Genomic DNA, 5,000 nt, shown 5'->3' on the forward strand with positions numbered 1-5,000 from the left:
GGAGAAAGAGATTAGGCAGAGAGCACATAGGGGAAGGCCCACAGAGCACACTTTATTTTACATAAAAGCTCGGGCTTGTGGGAGGACAGGGACATGAGGGTTCTCATGGAAAGAAATCCCAGGAGTATTGATGGCTAGGCCCTGAAACACAACAATCCCGGAATGGCCAGGCACAAGATGCCTCTGCAATAGGCCTGACCCTAGGCTTCCGGAGTTCTTGATCTCCAGAGGCTCCAGTGATCTAAGCCCGACCAGGGCTGTGCCCGACCAGGGCGCGTTGGGATGGCGTTAGGGATGCGTAAAGGGGCGCAGGGCGCAGAACTCTGCACGTTTCACCCCAGCATTTTGGGGAGGACACAGAATCTGGCAAAGCCAGTGGGAAGGATTTTCCAGGAGGAGAGTTCAGTGACATGATCTGAAACACAATAGTGCTGGTGATCTGGCGGGTGCATTCTGTGAGCCACTTCTGTCAGGAGCAGCCTGCCATCATGCCCTGATAACCACAACTCTAGTACCAAGCCAGTGACCTCAGCAAATGCAAAGACATTATTACTTATAGTCTCCTGCATCTGATTCTTGCCATCATCATGTGAAACGTTGGCGTTATCATGTCTGCTGCGCACACTTTGTTCATATGTGTACAATTTAAGTGTGTGAACCTGACCACTGTCTTGGACAGAGCTCTTGCTGTGGACACACCATGTGAAGCATTGGTGGTTCAGTGGTAGAATTCTCGCCTGCCACGCGGGAGGCCCGGGTTCGATTCCCGGCCAATGCAAGGTTGCTTTCTTTTGACTTTGTTTTCGAAATGATATATATGAACTCAGTGGGGAATAAAATGGTAAGCAGTGACCCCGACGTGATTTGAACACGCAACCTTCTGATCTGGAGTCAGACGCGCTACCGTTGCGCCACGAGGTCCTTACACTTGCAGCCTTCGATGCCAGATGATCAAATGCTGTGGGCCTTTTGACATATTTTCCTCTGCTTATATGCCTACGGTTGTATTACAGGGCTTGGCCTTTTGTTTTCTATCCTAATTATTGAAATTGACTGCAGGTGCAGTGAGAACGCTGAGGATTGAACTATTCAGGGAAAGGATCGCACGCAGGAAAGAGCAAAGGTACGTATCTGTGTTTCATGCAGACAAAAGGCTACGTCCCTGGGTGGGCTTGAACCACCAACCTTTCGGTTAACAGCCGAACGCGCTAACCGATTGCGCCACAGAGACTATTGACTGGATAAATTTCCTGAGACTCAATATATGTCTTGACATGTGTGCGCCTGCCTGGAGCTTGTATTATATAAGGCGTCTTTATGCCATACAGCATTTGTCATTTGCTTAGTGTCTTGTTACTGTTGTAATTTATGATGTGTAGACTACTGTCTAATGGTGTTAGAGCCAGTATTACTACCGGTCACAGTGCATGAGACTCATACATGACTTTTCTCTTTGCCTGCTTAGCGTAGCTCCCTGCTCCTCTGTTTGCGTGCTACCAGCCCGTGAGGCGTGTGTCTTGCCCATCCCATCTTCACTGTGTTATGTTGGACTTGTCTTCTCTGTGAGCAGAGTCTCCTTCCCAGAGCAGGTGCTTTCTCTGAACTCTTGGCTTGTAAGACTGCTGGGAAAGGCCCTCCCTAGCCCCTCAGTCAGATAGATACATTTACCTGCAGAGCTCAGCTTGGGAGAAAGAGATTAGGCAGAGAGCACATAGGGGAAGGCCCACAGAGCACACTTTATTTTACATAAAAGCTCGGGCTTGTGGGAGGACAGGGACATGAGGGTTCTCATGGAAAGAAATCCCAGGAGTATTGATGGCTAGGCCCTGAAACACAACAATCCCGGAATGGCCAGGCACAAGATGCCTCTGCAATAGGTCTGACCCTAGGCTTCCGGAGTTCTTGATCTCCAGAGGCTCCAGTGATCTAAGCCCGACCAGGGCTGTGCCCGACCAGGGCGCGTTGGGATGGCGTTAGGGACGCGTAAAGGGGCGCAGGGCGCAGAACTCTGCACGTTTCACCCCAGCATTTTGGGGAGGACACAGAATCTGGCAAAGCCAGTGGGAAGGATTTTCCAGGAGGAGAGTTCAGTGACATGATCTGAAACACAATAGTGCTGGTGATCTGGCGGGTGCATTCTGTGAGCCACTTCTGTCAGGAGCAGCCTGCCATCATGCCCTGATAACCACAACTCTAGTACCAAGCCAGTGACCTCAGCAAATGCAAAGACATTATTACTTATAGTCTCCTGCATCTGATTCTTGCCATCATCATGTGAAACGTTGGCGTTATCATGTCTGCTGCGCACACTTTGTTCATATGTGTACAATTTAAGTGTGTGAACCTGACCACTGTCTTGGACAGAGCTCTTGCTGTGAACACACCATGTGAAGCATTGGTGGTTCAGTGGTAGAATTCTCGCCTGCCACGCGGGAGGCCCGGGTTCGATTCCCGGCCAATGCAAGGTTGCTTTCTTTTGACTTTGTTTTCGAAATGATATATATGAACTCAGTGGGGAATAAAATGGTAAGCAGTGACCCCGACGTGATTTGAACACGCAACCTTCTGATCTGGGGTCAGACGCGCTACCGTTGCGCCACGAGGTCCTTACACTTGCAGCCTTTGATGCCAGATGAACAAATGCTGTGGGCCTTTTGACTTATTTTCCTCTGCTTATATGCCTACGGTTGTATTACAGGGCTTGGCCTTTTGTTTTCTATCCTAATTATTGAAATTGACTGCAGGTGCAGTGAGAACGCTGAGGATTGAACTATTCAGGGAAAGGATCGCACGCAGGAAAGAGCAAAGGTACGTATCTGTGTTTCATGCAGACAAAAGGCTACGTCCCTGGGTGGGCTTGAACCACCAACCTTTCGGTTAATAGCCGAACGCGCTAACCGATTGCGCCACAGAGACTATTGACTGTATACATTTCCTGAGACTCAATATATGTCTTGACATGTGTGCGCCTGCCTGGAGCTTGTATTATATAAGGCGTCTTTATGCCATACAGCATTTGTCATTTGCTTAGTGTCTTGTTACTGTTGTAATTTATGATGTGTAGACTACTGTCTAATGGTGTTAGAGCCAGTATTACTACCGGTCACAGTGCATGAGACTCATACATGACTTTTCTCTTTGCCTGCTTAGCGTAGCTCCCTGCTCCTCTGTTTGCGTGCTACTAGCCCGTGAGGCGTGTGTCTTGCCCATCCCATCTTCACTGTGTTATGTTGGACTTGTCTTCTCTGTGAGCAGAGTCTCCTTCCCAGAGCAGGTGCTTTCTCTGAACTCTTGGCTTGTAAGACTGCTGGGAAAGGCCCTCCCTAGCCCCTCAGTCAGATAGATACATTTACCTGCAGAGCTCAGCTTGGGAGAAAGAGATTAGGCAGAGAGCACATAGGGGAAGGCCCACAGAGCACACTTTATTTTACATAAAAGCTTGGGCTTGTGGGAGGACAGGGACATGAGGGTTCTCATGGAAAGAAATCCCAGGAGTATTGATGGCTAGGCCCTGAAACACAACAATCCCGGAATGGCCAGGCACAAGATGCCTCTGCAATAGGCCTGACCCTAGGCTTCCGGAGTTCTTGATCTCCAGAGGCTCCAGTGATCTAAGCCCGACCAGGGCTGTGCCCGACCAGGGCGCGTTGGGATGGCGTTAGGGACGCGTAAAGGGGCGCAGGGCGCAGAACTCTGCCCGTTTCACCCCAGCATTTTGGGGAGGACACAGAATCTGGCAAAGCCAGTGGGAAGGATTTTCCAGGAGGAGAGTTCAGTGACATGATCTGAAACACAATAGTGCTGGTGATCTGGCGGGTGCATTCTGTGAGCCACTTCTGTCAGGAGCAGCCTGCCATCATGCCCTGATAACCACAACTCTAGTACCAAGCCAGTGACCTCAGCAAATGCAAAGACATTATTACTTATAGTCTCCTGCATCTGATTCTTGCCATCATCATGTGAAACGTTGGCGTTATCATGTCTGCTGCGCACACTTTGTTCATATGTGTACAATTTAAGTGTGTGAACCTGACCACTGTCTTGGACAGAGCTCTTGCTGTGGACACACCATGTGAAGCATTGGTGGTTCAGTGGTAGAATTCTCGCCTGCCACGCGGGAGGCCCCGGTTCGATTCCCGGCCAATGCAAGGTTGCTTTCTTTTGACTTTGTTTTCGAAATGATATATATGAACTCAGTGGGGAATAAAATGGTAAGCAGTGACCCCGACGTGATTTGAACACGCAACCTTCTGATCTGGAGTCAGACGCGCTACCGTTGCGCCACGAGGTCCTTACACTTGCAGCCTTCGATGCCAGATGATCAAATGCTGTGGGCCTTTTGACTTATTTTCCTCTGCTTATATGCCTACGGTTGTATTACAGGGCTTGGCCTTTTGTTTTCTATCCTAATTATTGAAATTGACTGCAGGTGCAGTGAGAACGCTGAGGATTGAACTATTCAGGGAAAGGATCGCACGCAGGAAAGAGCAAAGGTACGTATCTGTGTTTCATGCAGACAAAAGGCTACGTCCCTGGGTGGGCTTGAACCACCAACCTTTCGGTTAACAGCCGAACGCGCTAACCGATTGCGCCACAGAGACTATTGACTGGATAAATTTCCTGAGACTCAATATATGTCTTGACATGTGTGCGCCTGCCTGGAGCTTGTATTATATAAGGCGTCTTTATGCCATACAGCATTTGTCATTTGCTTAGTGTCTTGTTACTGTTGTAATTTATGATGTGTAGACTACTGTCTAATGGTGTTAGAGCCAGTATTACTACCGGTCACAGTGCATGAGACTCATACATGACTTTTCTCTTTGCCTGCTTAGCGTAGCTCCCTGCTCCTCTGTTTGCGTGCTACCAGCCCGTGAGGCGTGTGTCTTGCCCATCCCATCTTCACTGTGTTATGTTGGACTTGTCTTCTCTGTGAGCAGAGTCTCCTTCCCAGAGCAGGTGCTTTCTCTGAACTCTTGGCTTGTAAGACTGCTGGGAAA

The 5,000-nt window shown here is 49.1% G+C and overlaps 9 non-coding genes across 9 annotated transcripts; 3 read left to right on the forward strand and 6 right to left on the reverse strand.

Moving 5' to 3' along the window:
• The first annotated feature begins 707 nt into the window (after nucleotides 1-707).
• TRNAG-GCC (transfer RNA glycine (anticodon GCC)) lies at nucleotides 708-778 on the forward strand. The gene has a single exon. It is a non-coding gene; the product is annotated as a tRNA-Gly (tRNA).
• A 71-nt stretch (nucleotides 779-849) lies between these two features.
• TRNAW-CCA (transfer RNA tryptophan (anticodon CCA)) lies at nucleotides 850-921 on the reverse strand. Its single transcript has one exon. It is a non-coding gene; the product is annotated as a tRNA-Trp (tRNA).
• A 236-nt stretch (nucleotides 922-1,157) lies between these two features.
• On the reverse strand, nucleotides 1,158-1,231 carry TRNAN-GUU (transfer RNA asparagine (anticodon GUU)). The gene has a single exon. It is a non-coding gene; the product is annotated as a tRNA-Asn (tRNA).
• A 1,161-nt stretch (nucleotides 1,232-2,392) lies between these two features.
• On the forward strand, nucleotides 2,393-2,463 carry TRNAG-GCC (transfer RNA glycine (anticodon GCC)). Its single transcript has one exon. It is a non-coding gene; the product is annotated as a tRNA-Gly (tRNA).
• Nucleotides 2,464-2,534: 71 nt separating this feature from the next.
• Nucleotides 2,535-2,606, reverse strand: TRNAW-CCA (transfer RNA tryptophan (anticodon CCA)). The gene has a single exon. It is a non-coding gene; the product is annotated as a tRNA-Trp (tRNA).
• A 236-nt stretch (nucleotides 2,607-2,842) lies between these two features.
• TRNAN-AUU (transfer RNA asparagine (anticodon AUU)) lies at nucleotides 2,843-2,916 on the reverse strand. The gene has a single exon. It is a non-coding gene; the product is annotated as a tRNA-Asn (tRNA).
• Nucleotides 2,917-4,077: 1,161 nt separating this feature from the next.
• TRNAG-GCC (transfer RNA glycine (anticodon GCC)) lies at nucleotides 4,078-4,148 on the forward strand. The gene has a single exon. It is a non-coding gene; the product is annotated as a tRNA-Gly (tRNA).
• Nucleotides 4,149-4,219: 71 nt separating this feature from the next.
• Nucleotides 4,220-4,291, reverse strand: TRNAW-CCA (transfer RNA tryptophan (anticodon CCA)). The gene has a single exon. It is a non-coding gene; the product is annotated as a tRNA-Trp (tRNA).
• Nucleotides 4,292-4,527: 236 nt separating this feature from the next.
• On the reverse strand, nucleotides 4,528-4,601 carry TRNAN-GUU (transfer RNA asparagine (anticodon GUU)). The gene has a single exon. It is a non-coding gene; the product is annotated as a tRNA-Asn (tRNA).
• Between the last annotated feature and the right edge of the window lie 399 nt (nucleotides 4,602-5,000).

This window comes from Lissotriton vulgaris, chromosome 1_1 (assembly GCF_964263255.1).
Source record: "Lissotriton vulgaris chromosome 1_1, aLisVul1.2, whole genome shotgun sequence".
Taxonomy (NCBI): Eukaryota; Metazoa; Chordata; class Amphibia; order Caudata; family Salamandridae; genus Lissotriton; species Lissotriton vulgaris.